The sequence below is a fragment of the Lucilia sericata genome, unplaced genomic scaffold (genome assembly GCF_015586225.1).
Source record: "Lucilia sericata isolate MDLA Ls3-8-SP2 unplaced genomic scaffold, ASM1558622v1 Contig000002F_arrow, whole genome shotgun sequence".
Classification (NCBI taxonomy): Eukaryota; Metazoa; Arthropoda; class Insecta; order Diptera; family Calliphoridae; genus Lucilia; species Lucilia sericata.
Window position 1 is genome coordinate 1,587,920 of NW_023994043.1, and position 22,796 is coordinate 1,610,715.

Here is a 22,796-nt window from a genome sequence, read left to right on the forward strand (position 1 = left end):
TCAGACATGTGTTTTTACTTTTCTATATGTTGCAGCAGATGCCGTACATATATTAGTATGTATTTTAGTCATTGTGTTTAAATTTATAAATCTTATTTATATGGATGTCTAACAGTTTTCGCCACAAAATACAACAACAAGGTTAGGATATACAATGATATCAATAAATTGTTACGAACAAGGGAATATATAAGTTTTTCATTGCGTTTTTAATTTCTACAATATCATATTCCGATCCTATATATTCTGACTCCTTATAGAAGCTTTGACCATCTAGCTATACCATCTGTCTGTTGAAATAAATTTTCTGAAAATCACACATATCTTCGGGATCCAACAAAAGTGTCAGACTTGATTTCAAGAAGATTCCTATTTAAAATCAGCGTAGTCGGTCCATAAATAATGGAGATGCTAGCAAAAATTCCGAAACAAGCCATTAAAATATGTATCATTCTTGGTTAGTTTTTTCAGAATTAAATTAAACACAAATGAAAATTAGAATAGGCTCAAAATATAAATAGCACCCATACAAACAGATTTATTGTTAATAACTCCCTCTAGAATGTTTAATATATAAATGTAATATCAATAGACTTCATATTACCAACTGAAACCTGAATCAGTTCATAACTGGCCATAGCTGCCACTTCCGGTAATCAATTCATTCATTAACCAATAACTATATTGGGACCATATTCAACTCGAGCATGTTTTGTACATATAAAAATTATTCAGCGAAATTTTTCTCAAATCGCTACATAATTGGACTGATATAAGGTTCACCTTTCAAATAAACAAAATTCATTAACAGAATGTGGTTAGGATATTAATTTGTCATAACTCTCTGATAGAGTTTAAAATTTAACTTTGGACTCCGATCCACCAATAAATATGTACATCTTAGCAAAAAATAAAACGAAGTACTTCCAAAAGAATAACATTTATCACCACTTCAAAAGTAGCTCAAAGTGAATTTTTTACCTTCACAAACAAATTTACATGCTTTCTTAGTAGTGTAATCAAAGAATAATTTGGAAGAGGGATAAACCTTGCTTTTTCTCGTCGGCTAAACAATGACACTTGTTTATATCGAAAATTTCCGATTTTGTATTTAAAAAGTAAAAATTTTGTTTGTAGTAAGTATCGAAAACTTTAAAGTATTTGCCGCTGAAAAAAAAGAACCTTTTTATCCTTTGATCCAGCTCACTAAATATTGACGCCAGGACAAAAATTTTAAGAAACGGTATATTAAAATCAAGTAAACTTTAATTTTAGTTGTGAACATTATTTTTCCTCCGAGTTGAAAGACTTCTATCCAAGGTTAGTACTATTGAACAGTAGGCCAGACACAAATTTTCAGCGCTATCGGTCAAGAACGACCGGACTTAGAGGGGGTCAAAGATAGGCAATTTGGTACAGGATTTTATTCAAATGAGTATAACTTTTAACTTTTATCCAATATTTAAAAAAAAAAATTTTTTGAGTATATATCCCACTCGTATCCCATTATGGGACTGACCATAAAGCCCTTAAAGGAAATTGTATAAGCTTTCTTTTGAGCAAAAAAAGACCTATTTTGAAAAAAAAAAAAAAATTAATTAAAAAAAATTATTTTGGATGAAGAAATAGCTATCTGAACTCCTTTGGACAATTTTTGGTAGGACCAATAGGTGAAAAGTTACACTCAATTCATTTTTTTCTCCTTTTAGTAAAATGTAGTTGTGTGCTGTATAACTCTACTACAATTTTGATTTTGGACCAAATGATTTCAATTGGATTGAGCATTTATAAATAGGGACTAATACACAATAGCGTAACTGCTAGTTGATCTAACCGGCTATGGCGTCTCACACCACTGTTCGGATAGCTGATTGCCAAATTCTTCCCATCTATCCATATGACCTCTAACCCAATTATTTGCACTTTTGGCAAGAATCCCTACGAGTATTCATTTGTATGATACCTCTGCACCTATTAAATGAATGTAAGGGCCGCGTGAAGTTGACATTGAAATTAGACGTTAATAGATTTAATAAAAACATCTTACCGTGAAGAGTATTTGATATTGTCGTAAGGGGTACTAGTTATTTTTCTGCTTTTTCGCGGAGTGTTATTTCAGAGTTTTCCTATAAACAACTTTTACTGGATCTGGTTTTTTTGACACCTCTTTTTAATAAAATTCAATGGTTTAGTGACTTCCACTACCACTACACAATCCAAACCTTTATTTACTGCATCTATAATTCCATGACAATCGGTATTAGAATAATTTTTATATTTTTCCTTGTGATACTTTCTGCATCTTATCTTGATCGCCTTAAAAACTTTCCTTCAATTTCGCATCTACCTAAAGTGCAGTTGCTTGCGACCAGGGTTATACACTTTTCGTGAAATAAGTGACAACATCGAGTCATATTAATTCACGATGGGTGATATTTATTATACAAATTCTGCAGTTATCTTTTAATTCAATTTCACCCGTTAACATTTTTCACTTTTAACAAATAGGTACATTTTTTGACATCAAGTTAAAAGCCTACTTGACAAAAAAGTAACATTTTAGAACTTACTTTTCTCACAATACTTGAAAATATCACGATAATTGGACTTGCAAGACATTTGTTCACAACACATAACATTTTATACACACTTCTTCCACAATCCGATTTTTTATTTTTAACAAACGAAAAAAATTATTAATTAATTAAATAATTTTTTTGACAATTGATTTTTGTGTGTTGAAATTAAATGCCTAAAAACAAAGTTGTAAATTATGGCATTGAAAATGAAAAAATATATTAAAAAAAAGCTTCTTTTTTCAATGTAGAAATTTATTATACAGTGGTTTCCCGGTTTAACGAAAGATATAATGTCAGGCCTATTCGTAAAACCGAAATAACAACCGAATAACAACCTTTCTATGATTTAATGATAAAAATATAACCAAAATTGAAGATTTTAAGAAAAAAAATTATTGAAGTTAGATAATTGAATTGTTTTCTTATTGAAATAAGCAAATTATAGATTTAATAAGATTCTGAATATGTTCGAGTAATTTTGATATCGATTACATTGTTCATCTGATTCTGCACCAAAATTTTCTGGAAAAAATCCATGTGCGAGTCCAAAAAATGAATTTTTAGTGACATATTGCATTTAAATTTTCGATATGCAGAAAGCAGTTCTTGCACTTTTTCTATATTGTTTTCAGCTTTTTTGTTCCCCAAAAATTATGACAAACGTCTACAAAAGCAACGCATGCACTTTTTTCATCTTTCATAGAGTCCTTTTGATATAGACTAAATTGTTATCTTTGCCGAAATAAGTTATAAAATCTTCTTGCCTATTTAGAAAATACGACAATTTAATACCGTTATGTAACAAGTCCATTATGTAACAAGTCTCGAACAAGGTCATTTAACTCGCATTGTTTGAGAAAATATGGCTTATTTATATTATATAGTAAATCCTCTGAGTATGATGGTACGTATTCTGAGTGGACACACAGTACATCTATGCAATATTGGACGTGCGGATTCTGATGAATGTAGAGCATGTGGAGAGGACAGTGAAACTCTGGAGCACTTTCTTTGCCACTCCCAGGCATTCGACTAAGTTAGATCCAAGTAACTTGGAAGTGATGTTATTCCGGAAATAACATTTCTGACTAACACTAATTGGAAGATTCTTAGGAATTACGTTCAGGAAACTGAGTTTCTGAACACTGAAAAATAATTCATTCAGTGAACTTTTTTTTCATGTTAAGGAGCGCACAACAGGCCCGACAGTGGCCTAGGTGTATTTCTTCGGATTTTGCAAATGTAGCAAAATACGTTTGCTGAATTTTTACAGCTTATAAACTTTAATATCGTTAAATATGATACACCGATGACAAGTTTTTAACCCAAATATGTATTTAAAATAATCTCTATAAGCAAAATGTCCATCCGATATCAAGTAAAATGTGCTTGATCTTGATCTTCTTCTACCTTTACATTAGTTCATACGGAAATTCAAGTCAAGTGTGTCGTGTGCACCCTGTAGGTAAATGTGTGAATGGTTGTAGAAATAAGAAGAAGGGAAAAATAAAGTTGGCAACGCGTCGTTTGACATTTTTGAGAAAAAAAAAAAAATGAAAGTAAACAAAAACAAACACTAGGAAAATTATTTGAAACAGTAGATTGAATAGCTGAAAGGAATTGAAACAGTAGGAAGCCATTATGGGATCCGAGGTTTCTCGGACCCTAATGTGCAAAATGTCGGCCTTTTTTCTTTGAGATTCAACGAAGCAGCAAGTGGCAAGTGCGCACAATAAAAGTCGCCTAAGCATTTTTAAAGTCTTTATTTAAATCAAACAATATAATATAAATTATATAAATTGAACACCAAAAAAAAAAAAAGGTTATACAAATATTTCAACGCCACCTCTGCCGACTTCCAACGTGGGATCTTTCATTTGGGAACATCGGCTCCGCACTGCCAATCCTGGGGTGCGCAGGTATACCAAAGGTTTCGACCATAAAGATTTTTGACCCTGAACGACAAGACGGACTGACAGTACCTTTTAAATAATTAATAAAAAAAAGGGAAAATAATAAATAAAAAAATATATATATATATAAAATAACAAGCTTACCATTGGTTAGGATCGGACCAGACCGCTGGCCAAAAATTACCGCTAAGCGTGCGCGACGTTAGGGTTGAGCTCAGGCCTAGTTTTTTAGAAGAATTTGCGGCAGATTTGCACCCAGTAGCTCAGTATTTTTATACGTATATATATGTAAAAAAAAAAATAAATATATATAAATAATTATTTAAAAGATATTTAAAATTTTTGCAAACTGACCTGAATTACCCGGACCTGGACAGAATACGGACGACGGAAACCCCACTGCAACACCTGCCAACTCCATAGCCGTAGGACCTGTAGAAGAAAGAGGAGAAAGTAATGAAAAAATACTTAAAAGCTAAAATATAAAGATACTTAAAAGCTAAAATCTAAAGATACTTAAAATCTAAAAATACTTAAAAGCTAAAATCTAAAGATACTTAAAAGCTAAAAGATAAAAATACTTAAAAGCTGAAATCTAAAAATACTTAAAATTTAAAAATTTGATAAAACTAAAAGCTGAAAACAATTTGTCAAAAGCTAAATTCTTAAATCTATTTAAAACTTAAAACCTAAAATTTAAAATATACTGCTTTAAAACTAAGAGATTATATTGTGAAATCATACTACTAAAGCCTAAATCTACTTAAATCTAAAGCTTAGAATCTACAAAAACTTAAAATGGGAAACTAAAGAAAATTTGTCAATCTAAAAGCTAAATGTGTTAAACCGATAATTTGTATATAAAAATTTTTTTGTAATAATAAATATCTCCCTTAAACTCATTTTTTTGGATATTGTCCATAAAAAAATTTTTGTAAAATTTAAATTTTGCCGTAAGCTAAGAAAAATTCTAATAATTAATAAAAAAAATTATGTTTATAACGTTTTAAAGAAATTTTGAAAAGTTGTGTCATTAATATGATTTGGTAATTTGTTTGAAAAGCGGCGGTAAGTAGGGGAAGTGAATGTTCGCAGGGAAGATTTGGGGGACGTCAAGGAAGAGGACGTCATGGTGAGGTTGAATCCTCTAGTGGGAGGACAATAATGTGTATAGGTATGACCGCAGGGAGATGCAGGACTACTTTTGGCCCCTTTTTCAAATAATACCCCAAATGCTGGTATGAATTTTTGTGTTAGTGTGTGTTTATGGTCCAGATTGCCGGCAAGAACCACCCCATCCGGCGAGCTTTAGCCGCGCAATACGCGGGCATACCAGCGCCGCTAGCAATCTGGCCCTTCTGTCCCTTTCTGTTTATTTTGTTTTCTGTTTGTCTTATTTTAAACAAACAGCTGACCACCACACCACTACACAAATGGCGCCCAACGTGGGGCCGAAAGTAGGTCCGTAGACCAAGTAGTTTGACGTATTCTCTTAAGTCCGAGTAGGCCGGTTAGGTTTAAAGTCAAGAGTCCCTAACTGTAGCTACTTAGATGAATAAGATAATATTTGGAAATTTTTAATAACACTTTTTTATTTCAATAGCTACGAATCCTAAATTGCGCATGTTCTTATTGGTCACGCAGATGTAAGTCCCGGTCTCTAGGACAAAAGAGTCCTGATCGCGTTGCGACATCTTGTGTGGGCAATAAGGGCATGCAAAATTCTGGATTCCGTAGTTGCCATCTTTTCCTAACAGCTTGAGGCTTAGAGATAACAGGCACAGCTTAATCTCTAAATGCTCAAGTTGGAAGGAAAAGATGGCGACCATATCCACACTTAAATTAACAGTAGCATACAACTAACTATACCTAAATTAAGAATACTTACGTTCTTAAGTCGCAGCCGGTCTAGGGAGGTAGTCCTTAGAAGTCTGGTACATTTAACCTTTTTAAGCTGCACCTTAGTAGACAGGACTGTGAAGAGCCAGTTAGCAGTTTCACCCATCTTTTTAATTTTCGTTTAGTATTCTGCATCTCCTGAAACCATAAATAAGAAAAGAATTAGGTCATATCTATACACATAGCAGCAATGTAAATTGTGAAATAAAATCTACCTGCAAACTTTTACTTTCCCGAAAATGCCGCCCGCATTTAAGCTTTTTGAGTTTTATCAAATTTTTTTTTTTTTTTTGCCTTTGATAGGAAGAAATCTTAGGTGTGAACATATATTTTTTTTTTCCAATTTACGCTGCTAAGATTCTGGAATACGAATTACTTTTACATATTTATATATATAACTTGAAATATAATATATATATATATACAATACCTTTTTTTTATTTTTGATATTGAAGTGAAGATTTATATTAATTTTTATTTTTTTTAAATGGTTTTAACCCGTCGCGCGAGTCGTCTACAGCATCAAAATAACGCCATGGCGACAAGCAGTACCAACGTAGCTTGTCATACCGATACTCCTACCACCTCATCTGTCGTGACTTTTACGAATCCCACCACAACCACAATCACAACAACAGCCAGTACAGCAGATCCGATTTTCAGCACTCAAGCATCTCATGATCTTTCGATCAGCTCCGAAGGCGCTAACCAGACGGTAGTGTCTCCAACATTCTTAAGCGAGACAGCACAAAATATAAGGAGAGAAGTTCGAGAGAGCATGGCAGGCCAAGGTGCCGAAAGTCCAATACAGGTCAGCGATATTCAAAACATTGTAAGTGCCTCAGTTGGATTACATCAAATCCAATTTATGAAAGAGGTCGACAACAAGATCCAGAAAGCATTGGACGACATGAAGCAGCTTATATTGTCGCTGCCGATGACTAATCCGGCTCCAATGCAAACAATGTTGTCACCTTCAAACCATGTGGTACCGCCAACTCAACCACCGAGAACCTCTTTAGAGGCACAACCATCATTCTTTGGTCATCCAGCAACGCCAGGTTACCAGCAACCACCACCATTAATTCCGGCTCCAAATTATGTGCCCGTCGGTCCAGCAGCTCCTAGAGTAACAGAAGCTAGTATTCAACAACTGCCAGTACAAACACAATATCAGCCTCCGGTACAAACACCAAATCAGCAGCCACCAGTACAAACCCAATATCAGCAACAGCAGTCAGTTCTGCAGCAGAATAACCCGTTGCCGTATTCTCAGCCGGCAGCGCAGCGGTATGTTCAGCCGCCGATTTTGCAACAACCAAACCCTTTGCCTAACTCGCAACCAGCTTTCAACAGATACAGCCAGCAGCAGTTATGGCCACAACCAGCACCAGACCCACAAGCTAACTATCAGCAATATAGCGCTTCCCAGCCTGGGTATCCACAGGATACTTGGTCTGGGCCAGCCGCTCAACAACAACCGCTAAATTATAACTTGGCAATTTCGAGGCCAAGACACCCAGAGCCATTGGATAAGTTTAAATTAGCCAAATGGGGTGTTAAATTTGATGGCACTAGTAAAACCATGAATGTGCAAGAATTCATCTTTAGAGTTGGAGCGTTGAGGAGGGATTACGGATGCTCTGATGATGAAATCCTGAGGAGTTTCCATCTTCTTCTAGACGGCCCCGCTCTAGACTGGTACTGGGACTACAGGAAAATAGTGCATATTAACACCTGGGAGGAGTTGGAGAAAGCCCTCTTAGCACAATACAGACGCTTTGAGCAAGAACACGAGGTGCAAATGAAAATTCTCAATCGCCGACAGTTGCCGCAAGAAAGTTTTGATGATTACTACAATGCCGTTATTAAACTCCGAAACCAGCAACAGCACCCATATGCGGAGGAGCAGCTGGTAGAAATCATGCGGGGTAATCTGAAACCATCTTTGGCACAGATGATGTTTTCGATTCGTTTGAAAACCCTGTCAGAATTCTGTCGCGAGGTGAGGCGAGCGGAAAACTTGATTGCTAATCAGAGGCAGCTGTATCAACGTGCAAATGTCACGCATCGCGTGCATGAATTATGTGGTGAGGATGAGGAGCAGTCATTGATCGATTTGGAGGTAGATGGTATTCGGTCGACAAGTCAGTACGTTTGTTGGAACTGTAAAGTCGTTGGCCACGGTTTCGTCGACTGTCCACAGCCCATAACTCGGATGTTTTGTTTCCGGTGTGGGAAGGATAATGTAGTGGCCCCAAAATGTCCCAAATGTCAGGGAAACAGATCCCGGAACCCGTCTCGAACTGGGGAGGCGAGGTCGACCGAGGTGTAGGCCCAGTAGAGAGTAGGGAACAACAACATCAGCAGCTACAAATAACAATTTTAAAGAATCCGAATAGGTCGGAGTTTGAGTTAAAACCTGAGCCTCGGCTCCGAGAACTCAAACCCCTACATATTCGGATTCAACAATACAACGAAGCAAAAAATAGAATTTTCGGTAGAGTGTCGAACAAAATTAGAAAAGCAAGAGAGCGATATAAGGTGAGGAAACGGTTGAGACACGAGATTTCGTCCGCTTCACTCTATGAGGGTGAAGACTCGCGATTATATACCCGGTTACGGATAGGCGGTCAGGAAATAGTCGGTTTGCTTGATAGCGGTGCAACGGTCACCTGTCTCGGGAAAAATTGCCTGAAGTTCGTAAAGGACGCCGGTCTTGAGGTTTACGAATTTAGAAATATTATAAAAACAGCGGATGGTACTAATCATCCGATAGTCGGTCGCGTCAGGGCTGAAGTTAGGTTCCGTGATGCGGTAAATGTTATTACATTCTATTTAGTGCCTAGTTTGAATCGAGAACTATTCTTGGGGGTCGATTTCATGAAGGTTTTTAAAATGTTTGCCAGCCTTGAGAGTCTCACGACCAACGGGATTAGTCTCTGCGAAGAGGCAGATAGTAATCCAGATGTCGTGACTCACAAGCTGACGCCAGATCAGCAGCAGAAATTAGATTTAGTGATATCGATGTTCCCCTGTTATAGTAGAAAAGGTTTAGGTAAGACAGATTTGGAAAGGCATTCGATAGATACTCGTGATGCAATTCCAGTTAAGGATCGTCACTATCCTGTCTCCCCGGCCGTGCAAAAGTTGATGTATGCGGAGCTGGATAGGATGCTTGACCTCGGTGTCATTGAGCTTAGTGAGAGTCCATGGAGTCATCCGGTTACTCTAGTCCGAAGGGGCGAGAAAAACCGGCTATGCCTGGACGCACGCAAGCTCAATGCACTGACAGTCAAGGATGCCTATCCATTGCCGCACATTGAAGGTTTGCTCAGTCGTTTGGGAGACACGATATACATCTCTAGTGTCGACCTTAAAGACGCGTTCTGGCAGATACCACTAGAATCGTCTAGTAAAGAGAAAACCGCATTCACGGTGCCAGGACGACCACTTTATCATTTTACGGTTATGCCTTTCGGGTTGTGCAATGCAGCCCAAAGGTTATGCCGTTTGATGGATAAAGTGATCCCCGCGGCACTTCGTGATAGGGTTTTTGTCTACCTAGACGACCTTTTGATTGTATCTCCAGAATTCGAGACACATCTGGAATTGCTGAAACGTGTATCTATTTGTTTAGCAAACGCAGGTCTGACCATCAATGTGGCTAAATCTAAATTCTGCTTCAAAGAGCTAAGGTATCTGGGTTACATAGTAGGAGGCGGCAAACTTAAACCTGACCCAGCTAAAGTGGAGACCATAACTCGTTTTGCTTATCCTAAGTCAGCAAGACAGGTGCGGAGCTTCATGGGAGCAACAGGCTGGTATCGAAAATTCATACCAGACTATGCTACCATTGCTGCCCCAATCTTTGAAACGCTGAAGAAGGGTAAGCAATTCAAGTTTACTGAGGAAGCTAAAGCTGCTTTTGATCGTCTCAAGGAAGCTCTGATTTCGAGTCCACTACTTAATCACCCGGATTTCAGCAAACATTTCTACGTTCAGTGCGATGCGTCTGATGTAGGCATTGGGGCAGTGCTTTTCCAGAAGGATGATTCCGACGGAGAGCACCCAATTGCATATTTTTCACACAAACTAACATCGGCGCAGAAAAACTATTCGGTAACTGAACGTGAATGTTTAGCTGTAGTTCTGGCGATTAAGAAGTTTAGGCCCTATATAGAACTAATGCCATTTACCGTCATTACGGATCATAGTAGCCTAAAGTGGCTGATGAGCCATAAAGATCTGACTGGTCGTTTAGCGAGGTGGAGTCTACATCTACAGTCGTATGATTTTACGATTGAGCATAGGCAGGGGAAGCAAAATGTTGTACCCGATACCCTATCACGCTATGATATGGACGAAATCTCGTTAAACGTTCCTAAGCTGATCGATCTAACTTCAGTTTCTTTCCGGTCAGAAGATTATCGTAACCTCATAGACACAGTCGAGAAAAATGCCGAACAATTGCCCGATTTGAAAGTAATCGACGGTTTCGTTTACAAGCGTACTAAACCTTACGACGGTTTGGAAACGAATGAAGATTTCGCGTGGAAATTATGGGTACCGTTAGATCTGACAGAGGACATCATAAAAGCGTGTCATGATTCCCCACAAGCGTCTCATGGAGGTGTCGGTAAAACTCTCTATAGAGTAAAGGAATATTTTTACTGGCCAAATCAAAATGTCCAAATTAGAAACTATGTCAGAAGGTGCCAAACTTGCAAAGAAGCTAAGCCAGCAAATACTACGCTCAGACCACCGATGGGAGCCGAAGTCCAAACGGAACGCCCCTTCCAAAGAATCTTTATAGATTTTCTCGGTCCGTACCCGCGGTCTAAAAATAACAACGTTTGTATTTTTATTGTATTAGATCACCTAACCAAATTTGTGTTCCTGAAAGCTTTGCCGAAAGCCGACACTAAAAACGTAGTGAAATTTTTAATTTCAGAAATTTTCCATAAATTTGGAACACCCGAGACAATTGTCTCCGACAACGGAAAGCAATTTATAAGCAAGGAATTTGCCGACGTGACAAACAATTTCGGTATTAAACACGTCCGAACCGCGATCCACTCGCCGCAAGCCAATGCGTCCGAGCGTGTTAATCAGTCCATTCTGGCAGCTGTAAGGTCGTATCTGCAGGAAGACCACACAGGATGGGACAAGCAGTTGTCCGAAATTGAATTTTCCTTAAGGTCTTCCGTGCAGTCGTCCATCGGAGTTACGCCTTACTTCGCCTTGTTCGGAATGAATATGATTGGCCATGGTAGCGTTTACCAGTTGGCACGAAAACTGAAAATCTTAAATGATCCAGAAATTAACGTCATTCCGAATGCTGCTAGATTGGATCTGATCCGTCAGAAAATTCGCGGGAATTTACACAAAGCTTACGCTCGCAACGAAAAATCGTATAACACGCGGTGTCGTCCAATTAAGTTCATTCCCGGTCAGGAAGTCTACCGACGTAACTTCCAGCAGAGTGATTTCAAAAACAATTTTAATGCCAAATTCGCTCGAAAATTTCTAAAATGCCGAATTGTACGACCAGTCGGAAACAGTCTGTACGAGGTCGAGGATATGCAGGGAAGATCGTTGGGGGTTTTTCACGCCAAAGATTTAAAGCAATAGCTTTAGAATCTTTGGTGGTTCTAGTCCCAACATGTTCTCCTGCTTATCTTTCGCCTGTCGTGTCTAGTAGTCAGCCTTATCTAATTTGTACTCGATAGGTAACTGTAATTGGATAAAGTCTTTTGAGTTTTGTTATTAATTGAAAATCTATCTCTCGCAGTGAATTTCTGTTTGGTATAGTTGTTGTTGTATCCTGAGCAGTATTGAGATCTGTACATATCGTTCATTTATATCGTAGTCCAGTGAGATCCATAGCTTCTTTGGAATGAATAATTATTTGTTTGGTTCGACTTAAAGCCAACGTTTCTTAGCTGGTTACATGTGTAACCGGTCATTACCCTATTAGAAGGTGCAACCCCATCAAAGCCTTCCGGTACCGTGCCATTAAAAGCGTAAGGGTTATTAGTCACCTAGGGCAATGACACAATTCTGAGTCCGATCTTACAGCGAGCCGATACCAAAGGAAACAATTGGGACAATACATATTGGCAGACCAACAGGTATTTGTTCATTCCGTAAGCAGATTGTCACTGGCTGGGATATAAATGATCAATAGTACAGAATCATCGGTTTTGTCCAGGATATAATCAGTAACTATACTAAACACAATTCATTTGAAGTCAGTAGTAATAACAAGTAGTTTAGGACCTTGCTTCATAGTTTTTCTAAACTTTATCTTGTTATTACTACCGAATTCTGCTTTAATTATAAAAAGATATGGTTCCTATCCAGTCCGACTTAAGACTATTCAACTTATACTACTTTATTAAATTTTTGGTTTTACACTCACTCTGATATTTCTACGCCTTTCTGCAAATATCTGCTTCTGTTGTATTTGTTGCTTTAATTGTTGTTTAGTAGTTGTTTCTGTTGTTGTTGTAACCTGAAATAAAGTTCGGAAGACTTTAGTAGGGATTCCCATAGTTTAAATATAAATTTAATATATTTTAGTATATACTTGCCAATTCCCCTGAATTAAATTGGCTTCATAGGGTTCGTCCTTCACGAGGGCACTTGAATTCCCCAAGGAACCTGTAGAAAACAAGATATTAGTTATTTTCAATTATTTGTTGAGAATGAAAATTCCTAAAGAAATAATATAATGAATTTGCTAGAGGAAATCTTTAATTTTAGGATATTTTCTAATCTCAACAACACTTATTCTAAGAAATTAATTTTGTTTTTATATTTTCATGTGGAAATGTCAAGGGGTATTTCTCGCCAAGGATCAAAGGATTTATCCTGAAATCTTTGGTGAATCTAGTCCTTGCATTTCCCACCTTTAACAAAAGACTTACCTGAGTCTTATTTGAAGTCCAGGTCGTCTAGTCTTCTTACTCCAATGAATGGATAATCTGAAAAGAAAGTGAAAAATGTTAGAAAGAAGTTCTAATAAAATTATATAAAAATTCCAAAACAAAAAAAAAAAATCACAAAAAAAAAAAATATATAAAAACAAAAATTAAAAAAAAAAAAATACAAAAATACAAACCACAAAAAAAATATATATAAAACACAAAAAAAATCACAAAAAAAAATTTGAATTTTGAATTAGTAGAATTTTTTTTATTATTTATTTTGAATTTAAGTTCGTTTCGTTCACAGCACACTTTTAGTGAACACCTTTCTTTTTTTTTTGCCATAGTTTTCATTTTAATTGTTTTGTTTACCGATTTCATTATTTTGTTTTCACGACCTTTTTAATTTATCACTCCGTTTTATTTTATTTTATTTTTTTTTTTTGTTAATTTTCACTAATTTTTCTAATTTTTAATTTTCTAAATTTTTTTATTTTTAATTTTCACTGTCACACCACTTTTGCACACCACTGTAATTTTTATTCTCAGTTTTTCGGTTTTAACACTTCACCACAGATTAGGATTTAATTTATTTTAGATTTTCTTTTTATCACTGCCACTTTTCTCCGCCACTGTATTTTCCACAAAAAAAAATATTCGAAAAAATTTATTTAATTTCGCGTCGATTTTCAATTTAGTTTATATAAAATTTTTTGTATACCACTTTTGATTGTCACTGTATTAAAATTTTTTTTATTTTTGATTCATCACCCATTATTTTCACAACCACTTTCAAATTAATTTTAATTTTTTATGATTTTATTTTCATTTCACTTTTGTTATCCACTGTAATTAATTTTTTTTTACCGGTTTAATTTTCTTTATCACTTTAGTTTCCGTATCACTTTTAATTTTTTTTGTTCACTTTAATATTTTTGCTCACTTTTAATTTTAAAATCCGTGCATTTTTGCCCGACACTGTAACTTTAATTTTTTATTTTTTTAGTTTTCAATTTCATTTTCACTTTAATTTGCATTTTTTTTTTTTTTTTGTTCTCTTTTCAATTTATTTTTTTTATTACACTTTTGTCACTCACTGTAAATTTCATTTTTATTTTTTTTTTGTATCGACACAATTTTTTATTGTAAATTTTCATTTAATTTTTTTCAATTTTTTTGTTGTAATTTTTTTTGGCGTACACTTTTGTTACACACTGTAGATTCCGTTTTAATTTTATTTGTTTGCCGACACAAATCCGATTTTTTTTATTTAAAATTTTCATTTAATTTTTTTTATTTTAATTTTCTTTGATTCACTTTTGTCCCGCACTGTAATTTCTGGAAAATAATTTTTTAATTGTTATTGCATACCGGCAATAAATTTTTCACTTTTTATTTTGAAAGAAATTTTAATTTTTCGTTTTCATTTTTTTTTGTCCGTCCGCGCACTTTTTACCATCACTGTATTAAATTTTTTTTTGTCCACAAATTCCTAACTGCACTTTTATTTTTATTTTACCACCACACTTTTATTTAATTAAATTCACTTTAAATTCATATTACTTACCTTTTTGTTTTTGTCCAAATCCAGAAATTACGTCTGCACACACACGATAAATAACTGTAGTCACATTCCTGAAAAGAGTAAACAAAAAAAAAAATGCATTAATAAATTTGTTGACCTTGAATATTTGTAATAATTTTTTTTTACTTACCAAAATTCCACCAGAATCCGCAGCATCCTTCGTCTATTCCTGAAAAGAAAATATAAGAAAAATTTTATTAGTATTTTGCTACATTTTCATATTAAAAGTTCCAATTAGAAATAAATATTTTCGAAAAATAAAAACTCATTAACAAATACTTACCATTCTTGTTCACCGCCATTGAAAAATGATCGTACGCATTTACACATGCGTATTTTTCCTATGTTGCCTCCTCCCGTTCCATTCATTCAAGCAGCTGTTCAGAGTTCGTCGCCGACCGTCCAATTTTTAACGGCGGCACAGAGTTGTACTTTCGTTCTCGAACGAATAAGGATTGCCAGACTGCATTTTTTTATATGGGGATTAAAAAATGCCCAAAATTTTAAATTTTTATTTTATTAGGGTAATTCATAAAAATCAGGGCGCGTATTTTTCCCTCCCATTTTGTCTCCATAAATGGATGACAGAAATGGTGGGGTTTGTCGTGTGCACCCTGTAGGTAAATGTGTGAATGGTTGTAGAAATAAGAAGAAGGGAAAAATAAAGTTGGCAACGCGTCGTTTGACATTTTTGAGAAAAAAAAAAAATGAAAGTAAACAAAAACAAACACTAGGAAAATTATTTGAAACAGTAGATTGAATAGCTGAAAGGAATTGAAACAGTAGGAAGCCATTATGGGATCCGAGGTTTCTCGGACCCTAATGTGCAAAATGTCGGCCTTTTTTCTTTGAGATTCAACGAAGCAGCAAGTGGCAAGTGCGCACAATAAAAGTCGCCTAAGCATTTTTAAAGTCTTTATTTAAATCAAACAATATAATATAAATTATATAAATTGAACACCAAAAAAAAAAAAAGGTTATACAAATATTTCAACGCCACCTCTGCCGACTTCCAACGTGGGATCTTTCATTTGGGAACATCGGCTCCGCACTGCCAATCCTGGGGTGCGCAGGTATACCAAAGGTTTCGACCATAAAGATTTTTGACCCTGAACGACAAGACGGACTGACAGTACCTTTTAAATAATTAATAAAAAAAAGGGAAAATAATAAATAAAAAAATATATATATATATAAAATAACAAGCTTACCATTGGTTAGGATCGGACCAGACCGCTGGCCAAAAATTACCGCTAAGCGTGCGCGACGTTAGGGTTGAGCTCAGGCCTAGTTTTTTAGAAGAATTTGCGGCAGATTTGCACCCAGTAGCTCAGTATTTTTATACGTATATATATGTAAAAAAAAAATAAATATATATAAATAATTATTTAAAAGATATTTAAAATTTTTGCAAACTGACCTGAATTACCCGGACCTGGACAGAATACGGACGACGGAAACCCCACTGCAACACCTGCCAACTCCATAGCCGTAGGACCTGTAGAAGAAAGAGGAGAAAGTAATGAAAAAATACTTAAAAGCTAAAATATAAAGATACTTAAAAGCTAAAATCTAAAGATACTTAAAATCTAAAAATACTTAAAAGCTAAAATCTAAAGATACTTAAAAGCTAAAAGATAAAAATACTTAAAAGCTGAAATCTAAAAATACTTAAAATTTAAAAATTTGATAAAACTAACAGCTGAAAACAATTTGTCAAAAGCTAAATTCTTAAATCTATTTAAAACTTAAAACCTAAAATTTAAAATATACTGCTTTAAAACTAAGAGATTATATTGTGAAATCATACTACTAAAGCCTAAATCTACTTAAATCTAAAGCTTAGAATCTACAAAAACTTAAAATGGGAAACTAAAGAAAATTTGTCAATCTAAAAGCTAAATGTGTTAAACCGATAATTTGTATATAAAAATTTTTTTGTAATAATAAATATCTCCCTTAAACTCATTTTTTTGGATATTGTCCATAAAAAAATTTTTGTAAAATTTAAATTTTGCCGTAAGCTAAGAAAAATTCTAATAATTAATAAAAAAAATTATGTTTATAACGTTTTAAAGAAATTTTGAAAAGTTGTGTCATTAATATGATTTGGTAATTTGTTTGAAAAGCGGCGGTAAGTAGGGGAAGTGAATGTTCGCAGGGAAGATTTGGGGGACGTCAAGGAAGAGGACGTCATGGTGAGGTTGAATCCTCTAGTGGGAGGACAATAATGTGTATAGGTATGACCGCAGGGAGATGCAGGACTACTTTTGGCCCCTTTTTCAAATAATACCCCAAATGCTGGTATGAATTTTTGTGTTAGTGTGTGTTTATGGTCCAGATTGCCGGCAAGAACCACCCCATCCGGCGAGCTTTAGCCGCGCAATACGCGGGCATACCAGCGCCGCTAGCAATCTGGCCCTTCTGTCCCTTTCTGTTTATTTTGTTTTCTGTTTGTCTTATTTTAAACAAACAGCTGACCACCACACCACAACACAAGTGTTAAAAACACTTTGGGGTAAAGTTAAGACGACTTATAATAAATGTATTAACTTTTAAATACGAAAAACTAAGGGTGAAGAAAAGGAAATCGTATCTAAATATCCAGTAGTTAAAGAAAGTTTTGAGGTAGCCTGGCCCGATTTAAAGGAAGCATATAAGAATCCTCGTATGTTGATACATAACCAACTAAAACTTATTTTTGGCCTTCCTTTACTTAACAAGAAATCGATAACAGCACTCAAAACATTACAACGCGGAATTAATAATTGCCTTGTGGCTCTTTCTATTTATAAAGAGCCTACTGATAATAGGGACCCAACTATCGCTTTTATGTGTATTCAAAATCTGCATCTGCAGTTATTTTGTAAGAACAGGGAGTTAAAACCAAAACAGTTTTGTATGCATGGAAAGATTTCGATAACTTTCTGACATTGCAATGTCTTTATGATCTTAAAGGTACGAACTCGACTGACGTCGACTCTTCACTGCAATCAAATCAGTCCCATTATTTGCGAAATTGTCGTCAATTTAAAAGTCTTTCAGTATCTGACAGAATTTACTGTGAATGATTATAACTGCTGTACTAATTGGCTTTCGTGGACACATAAAGTCAGAAGTTGTACAATCAATAATAACTGTTTTATTTGAAATAATCGACATCATTCAATGCTTCATCTGCAGCATACAAATAATTCTAGTTGAAAGACTTTCTGTTTCAACTGAACACAATTCCAGTGAGGTTCTACGACTCACTAACTCTATCACTCAACAATCGCATTCATCCAATAATGTTACATTTAATCCACAAGTATTTCATACTAGAAAGAATTAGTCTGTTTTGTTAGAGACTGCAATGGTCAACATAATTCATAACGGCCATAAGTATCAGGACCGTGTTTTAATAGATTCGGGTTCAGTATGCTCTTTGATTTCTAAACGATTGCGAAATAGGTTAAAACTTCCCACTCATTTTGCGAATTCTAACGTTTTTGGAGTTTCAATGTTTTGTCCTTTGAAAATTAGTTTAGATTTAGATTCTTCAATAAACCTATCAACTAACACATTTGTTTAGAAATAAGGGTAAATTTTCCTTCGACTTCTGTAAATGTCGATATTAAAAATGTATTGCCAAATCTTTATTTGGCCTTTACGAGTAGGCCTCTGAATATTCTTATCGGATCAGATTTATGCCCGCGCATTATTTTACTAGAAATTTATTGTCAATTTAAGATGCTAATAGAAATATATTTATGGTCCCTACTACCTTATTTATGTTCCTTCTACTTTGTTTTTATATCTCACTTATATTATATGTCTTATAATTAAATAATAATCCACCTGCAGGACTTCAATTCTGTGGGAAAAGTCGAGAGACTTCCCAAAAATCCACCTTCGGGACTTCGGTTACTATTTATAAAAACTTTAGAATCTTATAAAGCTCCCCTTTATTGAAACTTTGTTGGAAGATTCTTTTTATATAAATTTGTAGCTGAAATGAAGATTTTATAGAATTCATCGAAAATTTTTAAAATATTATCCAGACCGTTTTGCTATTGTTTTTAAACCTTTTAATAAGGTAATGGCCGAAGTTATTTGCCCACGATTTTATCAATATTTCGTACGGATTTCAGATCTTTGCCTATCCGAATAATGAAATGCATGATTCTGAAGTTTATTGTTCGCCGCTGCAGCTATTTATAGCTTTTTAATATTTAGGATGCAAAATCAGACATTTATACCCTTCACACGAAGGTGATGGTATAAAACGAAGAATTTACTTTTAGTAACATTTGAATTTTAAATAATTATTTTTACGTTTTATAATTAAAATTTTCATTCTATTTTTGAAACTGAAAATAGTTGTTTGTAATTTATTGAGTCCCAGATCGCGAATAATTTAAAATCGTAGAATTGGCAAATATTGTGCGCAATAGAACAAAAGTGTGTGTTTTCGTTATTGAATTCCACAACCGATTTTACGTGGAAGTTTAAAATGTAGATGCATTTGATTCAGTTAGACCTATGGGATGTTGTTGAAAAGGCCCATCCAGATCCAATTACCCCAGCATTTATCAAGTCTGATCAAAAAGCAAGAGCAGCTATCGTATTGTGTCTTGTCAATTCTCAGGTCCATCTTATAAGAATGGCAACATCAGTAAAATCTATGAGGATTAATATAAAAACAACTTACGAGAAGAAAACAATGACGTCCTTTAGAGAGCTCAATTTTTTAAGAATATGAAGAAGTATAATAGTAAAGTCTATACTGTCTAGAACAAAATGGTGTTGCGGAGCGCACAGTGGTATAGGAAAAAAAAAAAGAGGGAAATAATTCGGTAACTTCTAAACGGTTAATCCGATTTTAATGAAATTTGGTATGCACAAAGAGGAGGTGTTGTCGAGTTTAGGTTTTGAATTTGGACCTTATAGGCCAACCAGGGGCCCGGCGGGGGGTCCTCAAATTAGGACACCTCGGCTATGTTAAATTTTTAAAACGATCCTATTTCTTCATTTGAGTTCCGATTTAAAAAAAATTTCGTATATAGAATCTCCTCATCGAGCACTATAAAAAATGTCGTCGTAGCAGTAAATTATCTCTTATAGTTTAGGAGATATTCGCATTTGAATATTAAAATTTTAAAATTTTTACCGTCCTTACTTTAGTTTTTTTGATAATAGCAGGTCCAAATATTTCCGATTTTCGCCATTTTTTTTTATTTGCTTAACAACAAGTTTATATACCAAGCAGTGAAAGAATTATGTAAAAATCATGACTGAGTCCAAAGTTATAGGCATTTAAATTTAAAAAATTAAAAAAAGGCGATTTTTTGTCATTTTTTTGGGAAAAAAGTATCTTTTTCTTTTTAAGTTATCTAAAAAGTTTCTAAGAAGATGTATATAGAATTTATACTTTTTGGAAAGCTGACTTTACATAAAATACGATAAATGAAACAAAACCTAAAAATTTTTGATACCGAGGGGACCAGGTCCATCCAAAAAAACCCTATTTTTTATGGAAAATTAAATTTTGAGCAAAAATTCTCAAATCGCATAGTCGATATCAAATTATAGTGACCTGTTTTATATGACCCAATAAGTTCTTAATCATTTTGTAACGGGTTTCGATAACCCCGCCCCTGGTATGGATATAATAGGCAAAAAACCAAAAAATCCCATTTTTGGGATTTTTTAAAACTTTTTTGGGAATACCGGGATTTCTAATAAGAAAATTCGAAATTTTTATTTAATTTTGGATTTTGAGTAAAAAAATCTACCTAACTGTAAAATTTCATCAAAAAATATTCATAAATAAAATTTTTATTGCAATTTGAAAAATTTGTATCTTCGCAAAAACTGAATAAAAAACATTTTTTAATTTTTTTTAAAAAAAGTATTCCGCGAATTTTTTAATTTTCAAAAATTATATACAGTTTTGAAAAATAGACAAAATTACCTTTCCATTGATATATAACATGCCTACCTAATGTTTTTAAGTGACAAATTAATTAGGGAAAACTCAACATCTTTTAGAAAATTTACCTAGCACTATTATTTTCATCCATATATGTAACAAATTTAAGAGTAACCTTATGGATGAAAATAATAGTGCTAGGCAAATTTTCTAAAAGATGTTGAGTTTTCCCTAATTAATTTGTCACTTAAAAAACATTAGGTAGGCATGTTATATATCAATGGAAAGGTAATTTTGTCTATTTTTCAAAACTGTATATAATTTTTGAAAATTAAAAAATTCGCGGAATACTTTTTTTAAAAAAAATTAAAAAATGTTTTTTATTCAGTTTTTGCGAAGATACAAATTTTTCTAATTGCAATAAAAATTTTATTTATGAATATTTTTTGATGAAATTTTACAGTTAGGTAGATTTTTTTACTTAAAATCCAAAATTAAATCAAAATTTCGAATTTTCTTATTAGAAATCCCGGAATTCCCAAAAAAGTTTTAAAAAATCCCAAAAATGGGATTTTTTACTTTTTTGCCTATTATATCCATACCAGGGGCGGGGTTATCGAAACCCGTTACAAAATGATTAAGAACATATTGGGTCATATAAAACAGGTCACTATAATTTGATATCGACTATGCGATTTGGGAATTTTTGCTCAAAATTTAATTTTCCATAAAAAATAGGGTTTTTTTGGATGGACCTGGTCCCCTCGGTATCAAAAATTTTTAGGTTTTGTTTCATTTATCGTACTTTATGTAAAGTCAGCTTTCCAAAAAGTATAAATTCTATATACATCTTCTTAGAAACTTTTTAGATAACTTAAAAAGAAAAAGATACTTTTTTCCCAAAAAAATGACAAAAAATCGCCTTTTTTTAATTTTTTAAATTAAAATGCCTATAACTTTGGACTCAGTCATGATTTTTACATAATTCTTTCACTGCTTGATATATAAACTTGTTGTTAAGCGAATAAAACAAAATGGCGAAAATCGGGAATATTTGGACCTGCTATTATCAAAAAAAACTAAAGTAAGGACGGTAAAAATTTTAAAATTTTAATTTTCAAATGCGAATATCTCCTAAACTATAAGAGATAATTTACATTTTTTATAGTGCTCGATGAGGAGATTCTATATACGAAATTTTTTTTAAATCGGAACTCAAATGAAGAAATAGGATCGTTTTAAAAATTTAACATAGCCGAGGTGTCCTAATTTGATGACCCCCCGCCGGGCCCCTGGTTGGCCTATAAGGTCCAAATTCAAAACCTAAACTCGACAACACCTCCTCTTTGTGCACACCAAATTTCATTAAAATCGGATTAACCGTTTAGAAGTTACCGAATTATTTCCCTCTTTTTTTTTTCCTATACCACTGTGGAGCGTAAAAGCCGGACATTAGTCGAAATTATTAGAGCCATGCTTAACGATGCAAATTTACCGAAGAAGTTGTGGGCTGAATGTCTAATTACTGCAAACTATATTTAAAACCGATTACCTTCAAAGTCTATTAGCAAAACACATTATGATATCTGGTTCAATGGAAAACCTGATGATTTTGATTGGTTATGCAGAAAATTGTAAAGGATATAGAATTCTGAAGAATGGAAGTAATAAAATTATAATAAGCAAAGACGTCAAATTTGTAGAAAATTTCAATTTACCCGATAAAAAGGATAAACAAAATGAAGAAACGATTTTAGTAGATATTATAAATAATAAAAATGTGAATGAAATTGAAAACGAAGAAACTGATTTCAAATCTGACGATAAAGAAGTTGAAGTCTTTAAAGATACTTATGAAGAAATTCCTTGAGATTATCTGGAAAAATTGTCAGTAACTCAAACCAATCCTCGACGATCTGAACGACTTAAAAATAAACCAAAGAAGGGTTATAAAGAAATAGCGAAAAGTACAGT

The 22,796-nt window shown here is 34.1% G+C and overlaps 1 protein-coding gene and 2 long non-coding RNA genes across 3 annotated transcripts in view; all 3 read right to left on the reverse strand.

Moving 5' to 3' along the window:
* Nucleotides 1-2,238, reverse strand: part of LOC119616084 (transient receptor potential cation channel trpm) — a 236,896-nt gene extending 234,658 nt beyond the window's left edge. The window contains exon 1 of the mRNA XM_037972276.1: nucleotides 2,223-2,238. The gene's annotated coding sequence lies outside the window, so the exon portion shown is untranslated. The remainder of the gene's footprint in view (nucleotides 1-2,222) is intronic.
* Nucleotides 2,239-4,327: 2,089 nt separating this feature from the next.
* Nucleotides 4,328-5,653, reverse strand: LOC119616245. The gene is made up of 2 exons (XR_005232515.1): nucleotides 4,637-5,653; nucleotides 4,328-4,561 (listed from the first exon to the last, which is right to left on the reverse strand). It is a non-coding gene; the product is annotated as an uncharacterized LOC119616245 (long non-coding RNA).
* Nucleotides 5,654-15,810: 10,157 nt separating this feature from the next.
* Nucleotides 15,811-16,422, reverse strand: LOC119616251. The gene is made up of 2 exons (XR_005232519.1): nucleotides 16,120-16,422; nucleotides 15,811-16,044 (listed from the first exon to the last, which is right to left on the reverse strand). It is a non-coding gene; the product is annotated as an uncharacterized LOC119616251 (long non-coding RNA).
* Nucleotides 16,423-22,796: the final 6,374 nt, after the last annotated feature.